The 7,865-nt window shown below is 35.9% G+C and overlaps 1 non-coding gene across 1 annotated transcript; it reads left to right on the forward strand.

Annotated features, from left to right (window-relative positions):
• The first annotated feature begins 5,383 nt into the window (after positions 1-5,383).
• On the forward strand, positions 5,384-5,490 carry LOC122097281. Its single transcript, XR_006145512.1, has one exon. It is a non-coding gene; the product is annotated as a U6 spliceosomal RNA (small nuclear RNA).
• Positions 5,491-7,865: the final 2,375 nt, after the last annotated feature.

Raw genomic sequence — 7,865 nt, forward strand, 5'->3', positions numbered from 1 at the left:
TCTTTCCTTGATGAGTCCCTTCCTGGTTTTGGGATGTGTGTTATGATGGCCTCATTGAATGAGTTCAGTAGTGAACTTTCTTTTTCAGTTTCATTGAAGATTTGGAGGAGTATTGGTGTGATGTCTGCTTTGAAGGCCTTGTAGAATTCCTCTGTAAAACCATTTGGTCCTGGGCTTTCTTAGATGGGAGGTCTCTTACTGTTGTTTCTATTTGAATGCTTGATATAGGCCTTTTAAGATAGTTTGACTCATCTTGGCTTTGTTTCGTCATGTCAGTATTTGTTAGGATAAGGTCCTTTTCTTTCAAGTTCTCAAAATTATTAGTATGAAAGTTTTAGAAGCATTCCCTTATAATGTTCTGAATCTTAATTGATTCTGTGATGTTATTTCCATTCTCATCTGTGAGTTTATTTGGGTACGTTCTCTTCTTTTTCTGATAAGATTTGCTAAGGGTCTCTCAATTTTGTTAATTTTTTCGAAGAATCAACTCTTTGGATTCTTGAATCTTTCTATTATTTTTATACATTTCAATTCATTTAATTCTGATTATATTTTAATTATTTATTTCCATTTTCTGGACTGTGTTTATCTTGCTGCTCTTTTTCAAGGAGGCTCATTAAATTGGTTTCAGATCTCTCCAATTTGTTGATGTAGGAACTCAGAGCTAGAAACTTGCCTCTGAATACTGCGTTTGCTGTGTCCCAGAGGAGCTAGTAATTGGTGTGTTCATTTTTGTTGAATATCATGAACATTTGAATTTCCTTTCTAATCTCTTCCATGACCCACTCATGATTCAGCAGTGTGTTGTTCAGGATCCAGGTGTTACATGACTTTCTTTGGTGGCTTTTGGTGTTGAATTATAATTTTATTCCCTTGTGGTCTGATAGAATGCAAGGTATAACTTCATTGTTTCTGAATTTGGACAAGTTTGCTTTGTGGCCTGAAATGTGGTCTATTTTGGAAAATGTTCCATGTGTCTTCTGAGAAAAATGTGTATTCTGATGCTGCTGGGTGAAATATTTGATAGATGTCTGTTAAATCTAGTTGATCTATGCAGTTGTTTATATCTGCGGTTTCTCTGTTGAGTTCTTGCGAAGTTCATCTATGTAGTGGGGAAAGTTGTGTGTTAAAGCCCCCAACGATTAATGTCTTTGGATCTATGTGGGATTTGAGGGAAAGTAGTGTTTCTTGGATAAATTTGGGTGCTCCGTTGTTTGGCAAACAGATATTCAGAATGGTAATATCTTCCTGAAAGAGTGATCCCTTAATTAGTATGCACCATCCTTTTCACTAATTTTAATTAAAAGTCCATTTTATCTGATATTAGGATTGCAACTCCTTCCTGTTTATGGGGGCCGTTTGCTTGGTAGATTTTGTTCCAGTCTTTAAAATTGAAAATGTTTGTTTTTGTGGGCAAGATGTGACTCCTGAAGGCAGCAGATAGAAGGATCTTGCTTTTTAATCCAAGTAGACAGACTTTGTTGCTTAATTGGAGAGTTAAATCCGTTAATGTTGAGAGATAGAACTGAGAAGTATTTGAGAGTTCCTGCCATTTTATCCAACTTCTTCGGGCTGCGGCAACTGTGTTCTTCCTATGGTTCTTGGATTCTCAGTTTGGGTGCTGTTTCTTGGCCTTTATTGTGGTCTTGTTGGTTTTCTCTGTGGAGGATATCTTTAAGATTCCATTGTAGGGTTGGTGTGGTGGAGATATATAGTTTTAATTTTTCTTTGCCATGGAAGTGTTTTATTTGACCTTCGATTATTAAGGAGAGTATAGCTGGGTAAAGTATTCCTGGTTGTTGTTTGTCTTTAGGGCATTGCTTACATCATTCTAGTCTCTTCTTGCTTTGATTGTCTCTGCTGAGAAATCTGAGGTGATTCTAATTGGTTTCCCTTTATAGGTGATTGATCTTTTCTTCATGACAACTTTAAGGATCTTTTCCTTGGTCTGAATTGATCCTGTGCATATAATGTGACAATGGGAAATCCTGTTCTGGTCTGGTCTATTGGGAGTTCTAAAAGCTTCTTGTATCTGAATAGCCCTATCTTTTTGCATGTTTGGGAAGTTCTCTGCTAGGATCCTGTTAAACAAATTTCCTAGACCATGGACTTCTGGTTCTACGTGCTCCTCTACAACAAGTATCCTCAGATTAGACCTTCTAATGGTGCTTTCCAAGGGTTGAATGTTGAATAGATCTATCATATTTCTTAGATTTGTCTAGGATGGTTTTATGTCCTTTCTCTATAATATCTAGGATGTCTTCTATCCTCAGAATTCAATCTTCTTCATGGTCTATTCAACTAACCAGATTTTCTACTTTTTTTTTTTTCTTTTCCTTCTAGTTGGTCGGCTTTTATGACTTCAAATTCTTTGTTGGATCTTTGTTTTAGATCTTGTATGAAATTCTTTACTTCCTTAATTTGGTGTTCAATGTTTATTCTCAATTCACTTAGTTGATTGTTATGATTTCCTTGGAATTCCATTCCTTCTGTTGGGATCCATTCAGCATTTCCTTTGTGGACTCCCTGACTTCTTTCAGCTCTCTGTTTATGGATTCCATGAATGCCTCTATTGATCTTTGTCTATGCTCATCCTGCTCTTGCAATTCCTGTATTACTCTTTGATTAGCTTCCTCACGTTCATGCAATTACTCTAGTTCTCTTTGACTGATCTCAGCCTGCTCACACAATTCTTTTATTTCTCTTTGAGTGTTCTCAAGCTGCTCATGCAATTCCTTTATCTATCTTTGAGTAGCTTTCTCACACCCATGAGCTTCCTGTTTTGATCTTCGGTTTGCTTCCTCTCTCTCCCTATCATGCTCAAACAGAGTCCTTTGAAGGTTTTCAATCTTTTTATTTATCATGTTTACCATTATTGTTTGTAGAGCTTTTTGGGAGTTCTCCTCTGGATTATTCATTATCTGTTCTGTCCACTGATTATCATGAGTGGGAGTTGAGATACCCGGACGTGACATTTTTCTTGTGTTTTTCCGGGTTATTTTGCCCATTTGGGATGAGAGTAACAGCAGTTTGTGCTAGAAAACTATCTTAGGGCAAGCATCAGCCAAGTCTGTAGTTGCACAGTCAAAAGCATGCAGATATAATCTAGTTCAACAGCTATATTTTTCAACATCAAACAACTATGCATTAATAGGCTACGAACAGCAAAGAAGAATTTGGCAAACCAGAAGTTATTAGTTTTAGCGAGAGATGTGGGTATAAATAGGAATAGAGGGATATGGAAAGGTAGAGGGAGAGCTAACTTAGTCCTAATCTAAAAGCAGGGAATAGGTTGGATAGAATGATAGTAGAGCCCGGGGAAAAAAGAAAGAGAAAAAAAAGACAAGGAAAAATAGTAAAACAAAAATTAAAAACTTAAAAGTGAAACACTTAAAATTATGCAAATTAAAAACATAATATTCAGAGAAGTACGGGAATAGGATAAGAGAAAGGGAGGGATAGAAAGGAGACGTGAAAAATTAAAAAATAAAAATGCTTAAATTTTATACTGGTATATAGATGTAGTACTGCTATTTAGGAATTTAATTCTAAGAGGTTTTGAATTCAGTAATGAATTTCTGGATTAAGTGTGTATACAATGGGGGATAAGTTTTCCTTGTATGTTTTTAATATATATTTTTATTATAAATACTGTACAGAGGGGTTACAGTTACATAAGTAAGGTAATGAGTACATTTCTTATTGAGCATTGTTACCTCCTCCTTTGTTTTTAACCCTACCATCCCTTCCCTTCACACCACCCCACCTCCCCCCTTCACCCATCCTCTGGTAGAGTGTCTTGTATATTTCATTGTTACAATGGGCCAACCAGTATCCTTTCCTTATATCTTAAATGAAGAAATGCTGGCTTGATTTATGCTGATTCTACTTTTGTAGACACATCTAAAATCACTGGCCAAGTCCAAGAGCACATAAATGAAATGCCATAATTTTTTTTATCAGTTGGCATAATTGTGTTCTACACATTTATTGACAGGTTAAAAATTACTCTCAAACTTTAAAACATTAAAAATACTTTCTTTTTTTTCTTATTTTCTTGGCCAGGAACTCAGCAAGAACTCAGTCAGCATTTCTCATATAGGAATTTTCACATGGGTTAGTAAAATGTATATGTAGAGTCCAGTTTTTGGAGGACTCACACATCTGCCTAGGAATTCCTGCTGGTTGTTGGGAAAAGAGCTCAAGTAAGGATGCCATTTAAAGCCTTATAACTTTACTCTTTACCAGGGTATTTTCCTGCTACTTCGGTGGTTGAGAGTGTCTACAAGAGGAAGCATTCCGTGAGGAGCAGGGAGACACCGTATCACTTATACTTACTGAGGTTTCCAAGTGACTTGCTATCACTTGTACTGCATTTTGTAAATCAAATCTCTCTAAAACTACCAGTTTTAAGAGATAAGAGGATTGGTAAATGAACTATTAGAGACAAATACATCTTCAACATATATTGTTCCAAGTATTCTGTTTAAGGCATATTCAACAACTGGTGGAAATTGTGTTGGCTGTAATTATGTGTCTTTCTCCATGTGCGCATGTATACATGTGCATATGTATGTGTGTGACTAGTAACATACATGTGTATATTATGGCTTATATCATCAAATAAAGTAAGGAATCTCTAAATTTTTAACAAAAACTGTATAGTTAAAGTCTTAACTCTTCACTCTGCTTCTTTACACAAAGACTTTGCAACTTCTCATTAATAAAGTTTCCATATACTCTAAAATGTACATACTTAGTACTTAATGTCTATTACCATAAATCTTAAATACTTTATCAAAAAGTTTTATACCTGCCAAACAGTCCTATTTTTGGCATATATAAGCAAAATCCCAAAATTAAGCATATTTAAAACATTAAAACTGTTTTTTGGGGGGGAGGGTCCGGTTGTGGGGCATGAACTCTGGGCCTGGGCACTGTCCCTCAGCTCTTCAGCTCAAGGCTAGCACTCTACCACTTGAGCCACAGCGTCACTTACCGCTTTTTTCTTTTTGCTTATGTGGTGCTGAGGAATAGATCCCAGGGCCTCATGCATGCAAGGCAAGCACTCTACCACTGAGCCACCTTCCCAGCCATAAAACATTAAAACTTTAACAAACCTAAACACTTGCTGCAATGTTCATTTTGACAGGTGCCTTGTATAGAATAATTGAATCCCTCCTCCTACACATCTCTTGAACTACAAATATCTGGAATTATTTTGTTTTTGGCATGTCTATCTTGATTTTATTCTTAAATGTGTGCTTATGTAAGAAGTACATGATTCTAAAATTTCACAGCAATTCTTTTGAACTTATTTTTGTTGAATTGTCTAGTTTCATAAAATCAATACAAATTATACTTTATATATAAAAAATGTTCTTTGCTCAATTTAGCATCACATGCACTAACATTGGAACGATACAGAGAAGATTAGCATGCCCCCTGCGCAAGGATGACATGAAAATTTGTAGAGCATTCCATATTTTTACAACAACAGATGCTGAAAGGTATGTGGCCACAAGGGAACCGTACTGCATTCTTGGTGGGAGTGTAAACTTGTTCAACTACTTTGGAAAGCAGCATGTAGGTTCCTCAAAAGACTCCACATGAAACTCCTCTATGACACATTAATCCCACTTTTGGGGATCTACCCAAATGATCATAACCAAGACCATACTAAAATTACCAGCACAACTATGGTTATTGCAACATTATTTACGATAGCTAGTATATGGAACCAACCCAGATGCCCTCAAAAGATGAATGGATCAAGAAAATGTGGTATATATACACAATGGAATTCTATGCCTCCATCAGAAAGAATGACATAGCCTAATTTGTTAGGAAATGGAAAGTCTTGGAAAAAATTTTATTGAGTGAAGTAACCCAAGTCCAAAGAATCATAGGTCCCATGATTTCCCTTATTTTCAATAACAAATGTATGTCTGGGATAAGCAGAAAAGTTGAAAAGCTATGCACATAGAACCAGATAAGATGATGTTAAAGAAATTGAACCCCAAGATAGTGACACAAGTGGATTTTTCTTTCTTGCTATTGTTTCTAACGTACTTATAATGAGCGATGGCATTTTTTTTCTTTGTATGTTTCTCCCCACGCTATAACCCCTGTTTTCTCTGTATTTGAAGTTGGTGCACATACATCTTGAATGTATGCTTCTCTAATTTGGGGAGGGGAAGGGAAAAATTGCTCAAATAAGGATACAGGTTGACCCATTGTAACAATGAGATGCACAAGACACTATGTTGAAAAATGAACTTTACAATTTAGGTGGAGGAAGGAAGGGGGAGGGGAGTGTACTTGTGGAGGTGGAAAGGAAGGGATGGTAGGGGACATATAAAGGAGGAGGTAAGAATTCTTGTTAGGAAATGTACTAGTTTCCTTGTTCATGTAAATGTGACTCCTCTGCACAGTATTATTACAAAAAAATCATATAAAAATGTTCTGAGATGGAAGAGTTTATTTCCTCTATTTTACCCATATAATATCGCTAACAAAGAAATTAATGCAGAACACTGATATGAAGGTAATTTGAATAAATGTATGTGAGTGTGAGTGCCGCAGCGTTCAAGCAAGCACGCATGTACCTGCTAACACACGTCATACATGTATATCATCATGCTCAGAGTTTAAAATCAGGGCTTCAAGGTCTTGCTAGGCCTTTCCTATCTAGATTGGTGATCTACTATGTAAGCTGCATCTCAATTCCTGGCTCTTTGCTAGTTCATTAAACATTTTGAAAAATAATTTCATGAAGTTTTTTTTTGGCCCTGATTGGCTCCCAAGTGTAATCCACAGATCTCAGTCTCCTGAGCAAATGTTCAGAGTAGATAGGATTATAAGTGTGACCAGCCAGCACAATGTTTTTAGAATAATTTTAAAAATAAAAGAAAATTTACATTATGGGTGCCTGTTGTATCATCTCCTTATTTGAAAGCCTTTTTGAGTGATTATATGTCAATTTAATTCGTTTGGGGATTGTGAAAAGATAGTAAGTGATGATATTTAAAAGTTCTGGTACGTTTTAAAAAAGAAACTGGAACTGTGGGACAGAAGAAATTTGGCTGTCTTCGGACCTCAATTTGTAAGCTCAGCTCTGTGCATGATACCCCAATGTCACCACCACAGTCTGTGTTGAAGACAAAATGTGATAGAAAACAATCACCATTTGTAATATTTGCTACGCTATTATTTCTTGGGCAATATGAATATTGAATTGAGAGTGTAAGAGAATGGAGAGATTTTATCCACCTTTTTGGTATTGCTGAAAGACTTTTGGAAACTTTGACTCATTTTCTTCCTTACTGCGTGTGTCTTTGGGCCATGCACTTACTGTCTTTAACTATAATTTTTCCCAACACTACAATGGTAATAACATTAGCATTATAACGAATGTTATCTTAAGAATTAAGAGCATAAAACTTGTGAAACACTTAACGTAAACCTATGAATGAGCTTTGAGTTTAGCCAGCATTCTTTTCTAAATACCAAATAGAATGTGATAAGTAGTACAGAAACCATTACATGTAGTGTGAGCAACCAGAAGTAGTATCTATTGACCATGCTTTGCTTCCAAGGAAGCCAGTGGATAACTTATGCTGTAAATCAAACTGGTTATCTTATGTTGTGATAATATAAAAATAACAGGGACAGAACGATGAAGGAATGTTGTAGACTGAGGTGAAATCCATATGAAAATGTGCAAAACTGATAAAACATAAAAGTATCTGAGCAGTATATTGTGTTTTGTATCATTTAAGTTACATCGCAAAGATAAGGAAGACCTAGAAGAATAAATTGCCTTTTTAATATTCTATCGTTGGTCCTTAGAAGGATGAACACTT

This window comes from Dipodomys spectabilis, unplaced genomic scaffold (assembly GCF_019054845.1).
Source record: "Dipodomys spectabilis isolate Male_0828 unplaced genomic scaffold, ASM1905484v1 ptg000420l, whole genome shotgun sequence".
Lineage (NCBI taxonomy): Eukaryota > Metazoa > Chordata > Mammalia > Rodentia > Heteromyidae > Dipodomys > Dipodomys spectabilis.